The following is a 14945-nucleotide window of genomic DNA, read 5'->3' as shown; positions in this document are numbered from 1 at the left end:
TAACTTTGCCACGACCTTTTTTATGTCTGCGCGCACGAAAACTCATTTGTTCATGCATATTGTTGTAGCCGTAGCTGTTGTTGTTGTTGTAGTTTTTCTTTTGTTGCTTCTGAGAAAATGAAGTCAACTGCTGCTGTTGTTGTTGTTGTACGCCTTGTGACTGACATTTCCCATTAAATTGCCACGTTATTGTCTAAGAGACTTACGTTTCTTTTCTGCTGCTGCTCGCTTAGTTCTGTCTGGCAGGGGGCGGTTCGAGGGCTGGCTAAGACTAAATTTGTGCATAGATTTTGGTTTTTTTTTTCCGAGTTTGGCCTGCTGCATTTTCAACACGTCAGACACAGAGCTTAAGGGGGTGGTTGGGGTGAGGGTCTCTGCTACTTAGTCGCTTTTATGCGATTGTTTACATTTATGGCTGAATAATTGGGCGCCTCGGCTGCTACTGCAACGGCAGAGGCAACTGCAACTGCAGCAAGTTTTTCTGGCTGCACTTTAATTGCCGCCCACTGCATGCATTCGCTGGCTGACTGCAGCCAAGTCGCGCCCCACCGCGCTGCGACTTCCTTCCTCAACAATTGTCGCAACACCTACCAGCAATTCTTCTCATTTCAGTCTCGGTCTCATCTCTGTTTTGGGCTTGTGTTTTTTCCTATTATTATTAACTGCATTTGTTTTGTTAGCTTCGTTTTTTTTGGAGGCGTGCTGACAACTCATCACACACACACACACACACACACACCGTCACATGCTCAGGGTCAGAGCAAGCTGGCCCAACTAACTGGAGCTTGACATTGTGTGGCTCTCCTAATTCTGCACTAATAGTATTTAATTAAAGCCGCAAAACATGGATATTAGTGCCATATGTGTGGACAACCTTGACAACAACAACAACAAATGTTTAGAGCAACATTTTTCAAAAATATTTGAAATGCAAAAGGGAAGCGAAAACGAAACAGAGAGAGAGAGAGAGATGAATATATACATATATATGTATACATATATCTATTTATATATATATTTTATATATACTTAAGCAGGAAGTGCACAACAATGCACACACACATGCACTCATACACTCACTCACACACACACACATGCATGTTATATGTCTTGCTCGCCTTCCTACGCCTTGGGCTAAATGTTACGCATACGCCGGGAGGGCCGCATTGCATGCAGCATGCGTTGCATGCTGTTTGTTACTTTGTTGCATGCACCTCTGACATGCTACTCACCTTTTGCTCAATTAGTTTTGTCTGTGTCGAAATTGTTTGGCACACACAATTTTCCCAATGATTACGTTCGCATTCAGCTCTCGTTGCACTTGCAGCAGCTGCAGCTGGAATTGATGCCAATTGATTTGTGTATAAGATGAGTATTATTTTTTTAAAAATTTATAATAATTTTATAATAATTTTATAATAATTTTTGTTTTATTTTTAATTTAATTTGCATTCATTCGGCTAGCTTTTCACTTTCGTTTGTTTGTCTGGCAATTCACTTGCTGAAAAAAAATTTATTTCTTTAAATTTTAAACTATTTCGTTTTATCTATTTCTTTTTTTTGTTAATATAAAAATTGTTTATTTTATTATAATTTTTTGTGCATTTTTGTTTACGCTTTTACCGCAGTTTTATTTGTACAAATTTCTAATTAAAGCAAAAAGTTTCTTCAATGCTTTTGCTTTTGTTTTATATTTGCATTTCTTCAACTATTTTTCTCTAATTTTTTTTTTTCTTCTCAATTTTTACTTATTTGTTTTGGTTTTGGAAAGCACTTCAGTTGCATAACGACTGCGCGCACTAAACAAATTTATTTTTTTATTATAATTTTTTTATGATGATGACGAAGAGACAGCAGCAGCAGCCGCTGATGATGCTGCTGATGATGAGCTTGTGTGTGGGTTTTTTATTTATTTGTTAAATATTTTTGTTGTTTCGTTAATACCCACTGTAACACGGCACCAGCTAACACGACGATGTGTATGTGTGTGTGTAAATTTTGAGCGTGTGTGTGTGTGTGTTTGTGCCGCAGCGACAGCAACAAAAGCAACTGGCAAACGCACTCGACGACTTTCGCGACACGACTGACGGCCAAGACGTTGTTGGCCTGGCTAACTGGCTGGCTGGTTGGCTGGCTGGCTAGCTGGCCTTACCGTAAGTTCGGTTACGTTGTCGAACGGGCTTCGGCTGCTTGAAAACTTTTTTGTTTTGCGTCTCTTCTTCTTGCTTCATGGCTCCACTGGGCTTAATAGCATTTAGCGTATCGCAGAGCACCGAAAATATAAACTCGAGCTTTTCTGGCAGAGCTTCGGCGTGGCTTAAGAGCGTCTGCGGCCGCAACTCTCTTAGCCATGGCCAAGACCGGCTCTCTTCGCCTCTTTCGTAAAGGCTTATTTGCATATATCTAGCATAAATCAAAGCAGCTTTCTATGTGTTAATTACATCATCCGACAGATGCGCCCAGACATTTCTTTTTGCTAAATATTTGTATATATTAATTTATTTTTATTTTTTTATAAATATTTTTATTTTTAGAGAATTAAGCAGTTTCTTTTTTTCTCGTCGCATTTATCATTTCGGCTGGCTTGAAAGCTTTTGCGCTGGCACTAATAAATGGCTTATATATGTATGTGTGTATAGCTGCACATGTTTAATACATTTAACGGTAATTTTTGTTTAAGGCGCATCTTGCGCGTTTTATTCTAATGACTTTTGCTTTGAAGGTCAGCGCAGCGAAATGTCAAAATGCTTTTAACTTTGAATGTGACTTACACAAAATGGGAAACAAGTAAATTGAAATACAGTGAGCGACGCCCACACGAAAGACTTAGGCGACAAACGCCACACTCGAACTGCAACTCGAGCGACTGTCATAAATCAGAGCAATCAATTGACGAGATTTATGTGACATGCAATTAAACGACCTGAGCAATTGCGCTCTATTCTTGTCATAAATAAAAACACTTATAAATAAAGTTTATAAAAAGAATATAGTTTATAAAAAATAGTAAAAAACTTTATAAAACTTTATAATGGCTGCAGCAAGTGCAACAGCGAGATTAGCATAAAAATTCAAAGAACTGCCATTTGGCTTTATCTCATGAACCTGTTCAACCTGTGGCGCACAATCTAATTACTAAATCAAAGCAAATACATGCTGGCAGCGCGTCAATTAAACCTAGCCAGGCCATCGAGACAGCCACTAACTATAGTCGAGCTGCCTTTGCCCGATCACAGTCGGCTGCTGCTGCTGCTGCTGCTGCTGCTGCTACACCATTTCTTGAGATTAATGAAGTTTGTTTGTAGGTAAATTCTGTAGCAAATATCCGAGTGGGGTATGTTAATTGTGGTATATATTATAGAAGAAGCTGCAAGCTGGAAGCTGTAATAAGAAATTTCATTATCCTTTAGAGAAAATTCTTCTCAGCTTTCTTTACGCTTACCTTTTCCTTTGATCTGCACTATCTCTTCTTCTTCTCCCTCTCTCTATACTTCCTCTTAACAGATGTCCTTTACCCTTTCTCTCTTTCTCTGCTCTTTTTTTGGATCCCTGTTATCTCTTCTATCTTCTCCCTGTGCTTCTATTATCTCTTTTGGCGGATCTTTGTTTCATTTTCTCTGCCTCTTCTGCTACTCTCATTGCTCACATCTTTCTTTTAGTCAGTCCTATCTCTTCCTAACTTTTTCTTCTTCTATTTTCTGCCTTCTCTATCTTTTATTTATTCTTCTTCTCTACTATCTTCTCACTTCTCACTCTTAACTTTTTATTTCTTCTTACTTCTCACTTTTCACTTTTAACTCTTTTCTCACTTGGTTTATCTCTTTCCTTAGTCACTCCATTTTATTTATTTGTCTATCGATTCACCTCTCTCTCTCCCTTCTCTCTCAGTCATCTTAATTATTATATCCCTATCTATCTATATATACATATATTTTCGTTATCTATGTCATCTCTCTTTTTTAAATCTCTCTTCTCTCTCTCCCTCTCTCTCTCTCTCTCTCTCTGTCTCCCTATCTCTCTCTCTCTCTCATATAATCTCCTTTTGGGCTATGTCTTTGGCTCTATTATCAAATTTTTGATCCCAATTCTTATTTTTTCATTCCATTTACAGGGTATCTATTCAGTCGACCTCCCGTTGCTTACTGCATTCTAACTAGTTTAACATTTAAACATTGCCTCTGGCTGAATTCAGCTGCTGCCCAATGCTGCACCCACCGACGCGTCGGATCGCCACATGGGGCAGCCATAGAGATATCCAATTGAAAAGCTGCAAATCAAATGAAGTTCTAGCCAGGCCAGGCATGATTGACGCAGCAACCGACAACAACAGCAGCAATAACAACAACAATGCTGGGAATGTCTTGAAATTGCAAGCTAGTTAAATTATAATACATATACATATACAGTATAGTCATGTGGACACGGCAAGTTCGTTGCCTAAGTCTTTTGTTTGGCCGCCATTGTTCAGCTCTGGCTCTGGTATCAATAATGAAACATGTGCGCATTTTTCACACACATTTTAATTTGTTTAAGTAAATATGAGGCAGGAGGCCGAAGTAAATGACTTCATTTCTGTTTGCCATATAGTAGGGGCATTACCTAATAATCGAGCGACCGACACTGGCGAAGCATCATTCTCCCAGCTAATGACACTGTTTGTACAAATCTGTTTTGACACCCAGAAAATAAAAATACAAAAACTCAAAGGCAAAGGCAAAAAAATGAAGCAGCTGCCACTTTATAAACATTTAGTTGGGTGCTAATTAAGACAACAACAACAACAACAACAACAACAAGCAAAGTTTCAGTTTTGTTTTATGCGCACTTTTGCTTTTGCCTTAGCTTTAGCTTCAATGGACGCTATTATCAAATTATGAGCGAACACCGACACACACACACACACACACTTGATGGCATCATAAACGTCTGTGTGTGTGGGTGCTCGCATGTCCAGCATACACAAACTTTGTCCACTCGCCTGCGTTTAACTGTAAATGATGTAGATATTAACATTTATTTTAAGCATGCAGCGCATGGCCAAAACTTAAAAAAAAAGAGAGAAGAAAAAAATAAAGAAAAAGCTACGCAATTTGCACTTGTTATAGTTAAATGCTGGGCGTTACCTTCGTAGAGTCCAACGCTTGGCATTCACAATATGCACAGCGTTTCATAGCCGCGGTATGCCGATCTTACATAATCCAGCGATTGGACGCGTTCATGACAACGAAAAAGTGAGAGATATTTATGCGTTTATTACTATTTCTCTTTCTGTATGTTGGGAAGATTGTTTAAAGCGGGCATATTGGTTTTATTGGTGTGGCGCAGAGAAACAAATGGAAGAGAGCGCGTAGATCGATCAATTCTAGGTCTGTATCAGGGTATGTGAGGTAGAGCTCAATGCGGTAGTGTAGGGGTTGCAGTATAAGAGCTCGTTTATGTGCTTGTATAAGAGCTAGTTAGTATAAGAGGTAGTTAGCTGGAGGCGGAAGAGTTTATTAGCTTAGAGACTTAAGGACAGCATAATCACAAGCAGATCGAGCCACATCATGATTGTCTGTTTGAATAAATAGAAGAGTATAAGAGTAGAAAGTAAAACTTCGTCTATCTGGGTGAAGGTTTAACTAAGTATAAGTACTAGAGTGTAATTGCCTAGTGTACAGGTACAGACGAGACATTCTGGCTTTGAGTGCCTGCAAATGTCGGAAATATTCGGGATTATAAGAGCTAGTATAAGAGCTAGCGAGTATAAAAGCTAAATAGTAAAGGAGATTGAAGTAAAGCAAGATGGGGCTGGATCGTGTTCGTCCGTTTGACTGAATGTGTCGCTAATGTTTGCGAGTATAAGAGCTAGTATAAGAGCTGGCTAGTAATAAATCTAAACAGTAGAGGAGATAGAAGTAAAGCTCGATCGTGCTCGTCCGTTTGAGTGAATGTGTTACAGCATAAGAGTCAAAATATATTCTCCACTCGTATTAGAGCTAGGCATCAGTTAGAGGTAGACTCAATTCAGGATGTATAAACGTATAAGAGCATTCTTGTTAGTAGTATTAAAACCAGATGAGAGTTGATCTATCTCTTCTAAGGCTCATCCGTCTGAGTAAATAGGTTATATGTAAATATGTTACATGATGTGTTTACTTACCTTCGATAAAAGCTAGAAATCAGGTATTTGGACTACCCAAAGAAATGTATACAAGTAGAAGAGTAACTGTCTATATTTTTAGTAAAAAGGCTAGTTAGGGTTGATCTCAATTGGTCTATAAGTCTCTTATATGGCTAACTATTTTCTCCTACCTTCCCCCAATCGTCACCTATATTAGCATCACCCTACATTAGCAGGGTATCTCCCAATCAAGCACTTCCGTCAACTTTTACTTCTGTTTTTTTCTGCTTGTTATACGTTGGCTGTGTCAAGTGAAAGACAAAATAGCCTTTGGGCTGTGCTGCAGTCTAATTAGATATACAACAAAAAAATGCTTTATCCCGAGTTATACATAATTGTTTTTTATCTCCATTGAAAGCCAATTAAAGTCAAGTTCAAATGGCGCACCTCGTGCCGTGCCGTGCCATAACAAAAGTCCCAGCAGCCTCGTGTATCTGTAATTAAAATTGGGCGAGCGTTGAAAATTGGCAAAGCCAACAATGGATCAAATAGGGAAAAAATTAACAGCAACAAAATTCGACAACAACAATATGGGTAAAGGTAAGCAAGCAACACTGTACAGTGAACGCTGCGGCAAGGCAAACTGTGAACTTCAAATTTTGTTGTTCCCAAAATTAAGCGAGTGTGAATGAAACAAATTTTTGGTTTAGCTTCAGCTGAGATTCGAGATTTATAATGTGTGATTTGTGAGCTGGTCAAGGGTTAAATTAGAAACAAAAATGGGAATTTTAACTGTGAACATACAGAACTAATTGTAAGGTCTAAAACAGTCATAAGCAAAAGCTATTTAGGGAACATAATATTTGAAATGAATAAAAAATGTCGATGTCTTTTTTTTAAAGTCTAAAGGCGTCTTTTAGTAAGCTGAAAATATTTTAAAAATATTTAATATTTTCTCTCAGTAGAGACGCTAGATAAATTCAGCATTCAATATTTCAATTTTATATGATTGTTGTATATGCTAAGAGTATCATTTTGCAGTATTTTTCACAGAAATCGTAGCATTGGTGTTCCATAAAAATACAATCTGGGCTTATAAACTGAGCGAATAATAATATGAAAATCGTTTTTTTTTTTCTGGCCAGCAGTCAACGGACTGAGACAAATGGCCGCAGAAACCAGCCAGATATCAGCCGATATTGTCTGCTGTATGCGTCAGCGTAGGACATTGAAGGTTCATTGAAATGGCCCAAAAGAGTTGCCTTGACAACTCGTGCCGGCAGATTTTCCTATAAGATATCAGATACCAACAATTCTTATGGCTTATGGCTGGAGATGCAGATTATAGATTAAAGAGCTTTTTGGCTGTTGCCCGAAATAAAAAAGTCGCTGCTTATATTCCTCTATATCTATTACTCTGTATGTTTATATGTGAATACATTTCGTATATTATTGTGTTTGGAAGCCCTTCTTAACAGCTGCATTACACGCTTTTAATTGAAGCTCTTTTAAATTGTTTACAAAGAGGCAAAACAAACCAAATGCAAAACACTTGAATTACATTTTTTAGGACCGTAATTTCGATTGTTGCTGTTGTTGTTGTTGTTGTTGGTATTTTGTAAGCTGTCAGCGACTGTCATTAGCGTTAAGCCGAGCCTTGGCTTTAGCCATCATAGTTTCATGTTTGCACTTTGTAAAAACAAATAGAAGAAACCCAAAATAAAGAGTGATGGGGAGAAGGAGCAGAAACAACAGAGAGAGAGAGAGAGAGAGAGAGAGAGAGAGAGAAAGAGAGAGAGAGAGAGAGAGAAAGAGAGATACAAAGTTCAAGTCCACAGCAGATGTGGGTAACATTGACCCGGCACGCAGACGCAGCGGCTCATTCATAAACCCGAAACTCACACACACACAGGCACACACATGTGTTCGATCCAATGCCAATGCGGCACTCATAAATACTTGCTTAAATATATTGTTTGCTATTAATTTTCATAATTTTGTTGCTTCGCATTTTTCTCTCTGTTTGGCAAATTATTCTGCATGGGCAAACAAAAGACTTAAGACACAAACGCGCACTTCCCTTTAAGCAATCAGCAATAGGCAAATCAAAACAATTACAAAACGGAAACAGTTCGGCAAAAAAAAGTGTTGAGCCATGGATAGACACCTATATATATATATATATATATATATATATATATATATATATATATATATATATGTATATATATATTGTATATATTGTATATCTGGCTTAAGTGTATCATAATACGCATATTCATAGCTTTATAAGCCGCTAATAGCCGCTGAAGTCGAATTCTCGTTTGGTAATCAATGTCGCTCGCCACGGCATGCTCGCCTTTTGTCCGAGGGCTGGCTGGGGTGAACTTGATGCCAATATGTCACACACTCGAAAAGCACTTGAGGCACACACACGCATCGAAATTTGTTGACTGTTTAGCTTAATTAAATCATTTAATGAAATGATTGTGCGCTATTTTGGCATTTGATGTCATTGGCTCAATGCGAAGGCTGAGGCGATCCAAGCGCTCGATCTGAGCTCTTTCGATCTGGCTAAGTTCCAGCCGCGATTGCGCAATGGACCATAAAAGACAAAACAAGACAGAGAAACCAACGGAGAAAAAAATGGAAAAAAAAACACACACAAACCCTTTTTGCCTCGGCTTGGATGTGGGTCAGCGCGGTGGCTAATGTGGCTAAGCGTGCAGCAGCAGCAGCAGCAGCAGCTGATTTATGCATGGTTTTTATTCGTCTTGGTTTCTTGTGCTGTGTGGCATGCCACAACAGGAAACCCAAAGCGAAACTTGTTTCGCCAGCTGCAGCTGGGACAAAAACAACAGACAAAAAAGGGCGTGGCGACAGACAGCAGCTGGACGCACTTTCCACACGACCTTTGACAAGCTGCCGCTGCCTGTGGCAACAACAACAGCAACAACAACAACAAGTTCTCCTCACATTCTTCACACAAATAAAGCATTTGATCAAGTTTGTCGCCCAAGTCTTTCGCTGCGAGAGAACACGAGCAAACGGTTTATCTGATCGAAACTTTGTCGCGTGCATGTTATTGTTATGCCGTTGGGGCATGCCTCTTGGTACCGATATCCCATGTAATTTGAAACAATATGCGAGCGAAACAATTCATTATAAGCCGCCAACTGGTTGCTGACAGCTGCGCTTGTTAAGTGATATTCAATAGTTATAGCCAGTTATATAGGGGGGGAGGGCGAAAAAACCGCTAAAAAAAATAAACAGAATTTGTGCGCGTGCAGCGCACTTTTTTATTGGCCTTTTTTGGCCAGACAGGATTTGTCGGCTTATGGAATTTGCTTAGCCAAAAAAATAAAAATTATGAAATCAATAGGGTGTCCCACTCATTGGATAAGTCCATTTGTCAGTTATTGTTAAAGCTATTGTTCAAATGAAACTGTTGAAATAATTATTAGTATTTTGTTTTAGCAACTCTTATATGTAAATATTTTTTAGAAATATTAAAAAAATAGAAATGTTTATTATGTAAATGTTTAATGGAACTCGTGTAGTACTTTGATTATTCTCATATTAATTTCTCTTTATTTATTTTATTTATTTTAGCAACTTTTATGATTCAATCAGATTTACAATTACTTTTAAAAAATTTATTTTTTATGTAAGCTATTTTCAATCAATTTTTTATTTAGGAACTTTTAAGATTAAAGCGATTTACAAATATTTTGATTATTTTCATATCAACTATTTATTCTATTTTTCTATATATATTTTCTATATCTGTTTATATATTTATTTTAGCAACTTTTATAACTAATTGAGATCTACAGATATTAAAAAATTTTTTTTTTTAAATGTCAGATAATTTAATATAATAAAGCCTGCACTTTTTTCATTTTTATAGGAATTTTCTTTATTATTATTGTTCTATTTTAGTCACCCTGTATTTTTCTACAACTTGTTATTTTTTTTTATTAATTTTTATTAGTTTTATTTAGTTTTTATTTATTTATTTATTTATTTATTTATTTATTTATTTATTTATTTATTTATTTATTTATTTATTTATTTTTTGCTCCGTCTTTAGTTTGATAGAATTTGTCAGTCTTAGGAATTTGATCTATATACAAATCCAATAGGCAACACGTTGACCCAGTAAAAAGGATACTATTTCTTATAACTCTATATATCAGCAGTTTCTTAAGCTAGAATCAAGCTGAAGCTACTAAAATATTTAATAAGATTTGCCATTCAATAACAACACGTTTTATAGCTATAAAAAAAGCTGCAAATATTTTTAAAAAATAATTGAGATTCCAAAAAAGATTTTGTTTACATTTCTGGCATTTTCTTCTTTTTTACCTAAAGCTCATATGGTCACCCTGTATCTCTAGCAGAACTTGTGATTACTGTTAGCCTTTTTTGGCTTTCAGCCCGACAGGATTTGTCGGCTTATGGAATTTGTTCAGCTTCTCAGAAAAAAGAAAAACAAAAAAAAAAAATGAGTCCAACAATTGGCTTAATTCACTTTGTGTTGCCTTTCACCTGCGCAGTGTTGCACAGTGTGGCTGCACAGTGTAGCTGCATTAATTGCACAACTTTTGTGTCCCGAGTCCAGTTCGGCGTCACGTTGTCAAGTACTCTACAATTTAGATATATGCATTGGGGTGGGCGTTTTTAAATTTTTAAATTTTTTTTTTCTGAACTCATTTTGAACAAAGTACGGCAAATAGAAATAATGGCCAAAAATGAGTTGGCTTTTTGTTTGTTGTTTGTTGTTTGGTGGCAAGTGAAAGGCCTGCGGTCCATTACACAATAAGCAAAAAGCAAATACACTCGCTTCAGGGAAAAGTCGAGCAGTTGAGGCCCAGAGCTGACCCGCAGTGCAATTAAAAGCAACTGCGGCGCCGTCTACAACAAATTGTTATAGAAAATTATCGTTGAACAATGCTGCGCGGGCGGACCGACAATAAAACGGCCTACAACAACAACAACAAACCGAATTCAAGCAGCTGCCAAAAGCCAGTTGCTGCCATATGGCTGAGGCAGAGACTGCGGCAGAGGCAGAGACTGGGGCACGGGGCAACTCCTAGTTCCACATCCATTGACTCTGCACCTCGTTTGCCCAATCAGCGTTAGCCCAATTAATATCACCTTATTTTCTATGGCTATTTCTTGCCAATTTGGCTTTTGCCTTTAATTGTACAAAATATGGACTTTTAATTACAGATTGGGCAGCAATTGAAACCCAATCGCAGCCATGCTCTAAATACATTAGAAGACAACAGGTGGGAAACTAATTACAGCTGGCCTACGGTACAAACCAATTAGTTGGCATGTGTATGCGTGTGTGTGTGTGCGTGTCTTTGTGCTGCACTTTCAATGCTCCATTCAAGCAACGAAAATTATTTAAATCAAAAAGTCGAGGCGGCCAGTGTGAAATTCAGTTTTGCTCAAGGTTAACACGTGGAAAATTATAACGCGTCGAGCTGTTATTTCATTTGATACCCTAAGCAGCTTAAGTGTGTGTGTAATTAAGAGGTATATCGGTGGCGCATAAGTACGTAATGGCTACTATACAGCATTAGCTGTAAGAGATATCCACCAGCAGTGGGGGCAGTCGGCATTGGAGTCATCGAAGTCTTTGAATGGGAGATATCAAATCTGATTCGGGGCATATGAGAGATGAAAAGAAATAGATCTTACACAGAGCTCGTTAATATGGAAATTTGAAAGTGAGTAATTAAACAAAAAAAAAGTAGTATTTCTGTATTTTGCTTAATGTTTTTTTTTCATTACATATATTGCAGTAAAGCATAAAAATATTAAATATTCAATTTATTTTTCAAGCTATAAATATTAATAAAAACAAATTTCCTTCAATTTATTTTTCAAGCATATTTAAAATAATTATAATAATAATATGGTCTTTAATTTTTTGTAACAATGTTGGAGAAAAAAAATTGTTTTAAATTTATTTTAATAACAAACGAAAATTAAATAAACTAAAAACACGTTCTTAATTAAACGACTAAAATTATATTATTAAAATCTATAGCTAAAAATTCGATGGATATTAAAATATAAGATCATTTGTTAAAAAAAAAAAAAACAAATATATTTTTATTTGTATTTATTTATTTATTTTTATTTTTTTGTTTTATTGAATATTTATATTTTGAAGATTTTTATTATTTTTTTGTGAATCAGGTATTTTAAAGCGTACAATTTTTTAAAAAATTTCATAAAACTGTGCTCAAATATTTTTGTAACAATATAAAACAAATTGATTTTGGCAAACATTTTTTAACTAATTTTATAAAATTTATATAATTTTCCAAAAATATATATTTAAAAAAAAATATATATATATATATTTTTTTCCAATAAATTTTTTTTTATAATATATATTCAACATCTTAAATTATAATCTATCTAGATAATTTGTTTAATTTATTTTAGCAGTATTTATTTTTAAATAATTATAGCTTATTAATAATTTTTTAAAAACTGGTATTTTTTAGTATTTATTCAAATTTCTTTATTTTTTTTATTTATTAATTAATTTATTATTATTATCAGTCTTAAGTTTCACTCATAAATTGTACAACTTACAGGGTATATACGCCAGCCAGCCCTTGCTCTACATATGAAGGCATTCTCGACTGATTGGCTGCTGCCTGCGCAGAATATGGGCTGGGCGCAGCTGCGCACGCCCGCCTCTAGCAGCCCAGCTAGCTGTGCACGTAGTTAACGCCGCGCAGACAGAGCGACAGTTGATGCTAGCAGCTGGGCTGCTGTCCAGATCAAAAGCTGCTGCTGGCTGCTGGCTGTGGCTCTAACTATGACTGCGACTGTGGCTCTGGCTGCGGCTCTGGCTGTGGCTCTGACTGTGGTGCAATGGCTCAGCCAACGTAGCAGTTGTGGTTAATTTGCTTGTCATTGCCCAGTTGAGTGGCGGCTCGAACCAAAAACTAAGCAGAAAAAAAATTTCAAAAAAAATAAAACGGGGTACTGGGAGGCTGTGTGGAGCACTATTTGAATACAAATTTAATTTGAAATTGAAACAAGCTGCCGCTGCCTAGTTTTCTGTATATATACATATATATAGCTCGCTTTTTACCTTAAGCAGGTATTTTGGGCAGCTGTTTTGGCACTTGAACGTGCTGTAAATTAGCCGCTGCAGAATGCAAGCAAAAGCAGCAGCAGCAGCAGCAGCAACCAGTTAATTGGAAAGTGAATGCTTGACACAAATACAAGCACAAACACAAATACGAAATACGAATTCGAATACGAAATACGAATTCGAATGCGAATACGAGTACGAATTCAAATCCAAATTTGACGACCTTAGCTGTATTTAGTGCCCGCATTACTCGGGGCCTTTCTGGCCTTTTATAAGCCAGCACATTCCGGGCGCAATCAATTCATATCAAATTTAACCTATGTCGCCTTTGAACCCACAGTTCAACAAACAGCCCCCAAAATGTTTAACAATTTTGTTTAATCAAAATTAGATTTTTGTTTTCAGCCTTTGTCTGGGCACGAATGCTTATGGCTATAACCAGATCCAGTTCCAGTTTCAGTTTCAACTTTACTTTTAGTTCCAGTGCCAGTTCCAGTTCAATGAGTAAGCGGCAGTTATTGCTTACCCATGAATGGCCATGCCTAACTTAGTGACTGCTAGTCCAATTCTAGTTCGAGTTCCAGTTTAAACTTTACACCTAGTTCCAGTTCCAGTTCGAGTTCCACGAGTGAGCTTCAGGTAATGCTTATATTTATATAACATACATATATATATTTATTATATTATATTATAATATGTCCCGGCTTAAGCTTTGGCTAGATCTAAATGCTAATTTAATATTTATATATTATAATAGTATTAAAAAAAAAACATGTTTTATATATAGTTATAGATTAATTATTTAATGAATATGCAGCGTAAAATCCATTGAATTAATTAATAAAATATTGATTTATTATATTTGTCATAAATCGTATAGATCGAGCTCTTGCTGACGTCTTTATTTCTTCAATTTTTCGAATTCGAATGCGTATTCGAATTCGACTTTAATTTCAAATCAGAGTCAGCTTGGCGGCCATAGCAAGTTTACATTTCGTATGCATGTACTTAAACATGTTTTATTTTTATATTTTACAAATATTTGGGCTTTAAACATGTTTTTTATGCAAATTTATGTAGTTTTTAACATCGATTAACTCTTACACAGACTCATTTCGGATATTGAGCTTAATCAACTGGACAAACTTTGGCTTCATTTGGTGAGCCTTCATGGTCTTATATATTGATTATCAGCTCAGCCTAGACGTCATTGCTTATTTATCTATTATTACTATTAGAGTCGAAAATGTTAAGTTGAGCCTGACTTAAACTAGTTTCCAGTTTCTTTGAGTTGTTTCCCATAGAAACTGTAAGTTAATTAGGAATGCAATTATAATTCAGAGTCCAAGTGGCAGAGGCACAATATAGGATATCTCTAAGTCAGTCAGTTGCAGGACTTAGCCAAAGGGATGGTCAAAGTGCTCCTCTTCAAAGTGGAGATTCGAGCAGAAATTGTGTGCGCTAGACATAAAATAACTGTTCATTCTGTATAGCATATGTATTCTTGATCCAGACAATCAATTCCAACTCTTGCTCTAGATTTTCCTATTGGCTAGCTGTATGTTTGTCTGTCTAACAGTTTGTATATGTAATGGAACAGAGATATGTTATCTAACATCGATAATAATATAGCCGATGGCGGGGATCCACATAAAAAAATCATATAAATACATTAACATAGATTAGAATGCAAAAAAATGCACAAAGAGT

General features: G+C 36.3%; 1 protein-coding gene across 4 annotated transcripts in view; it reads right to left on the bottom strand.

Annotated features, from left to right (window-relative positions):
* Nucleotides 1-2133, bottom strand: part of exp (expansion) — a 41172-nt gene extending 39039 nt beyond the window's left edge. Inside the window, exons 1-2 of one of the 4 annotated variants that reach the window (XM_089262174.1) lie at nucleotides 1775-2133; nucleotides 1233-1336 (exon numbers count right to left, since the gene is read on the bottom strand). The gene's annotated coding sequence lies outside the window, so the exon portion shown is untranslated. The remainder of the gene's footprint in view (nucleotides 1-1232; nucleotides 1337-1774) is intronic. The other 3 variants (XM_030384693.2, XM_018103978.3, XM_030384694.2) reach the window with 3 other exon arrangements.
* Between the last annotated feature and the right edge of the window lie 12812 nt (nucleotides 2134-14945).

Source organism: Drosophila navojoa, chromosome 5 (assembly GCF_054131105.1).
Source record: "Drosophila navojoa isolate 15081-1374.11 chromosome 5, UAZ_NAV_1.0, whole genome shotgun sequence".
In the NCBI taxonomy this organism is placed as follows: domain Eukaryota; kingdom Metazoa; phylum Arthropoda; class Insecta; order Diptera; family Drosophilidae; genus Drosophila; species Drosophila navojoa.
This window is presented reverse-complemented; position numbering and strand designations above follow the sequence as displayed.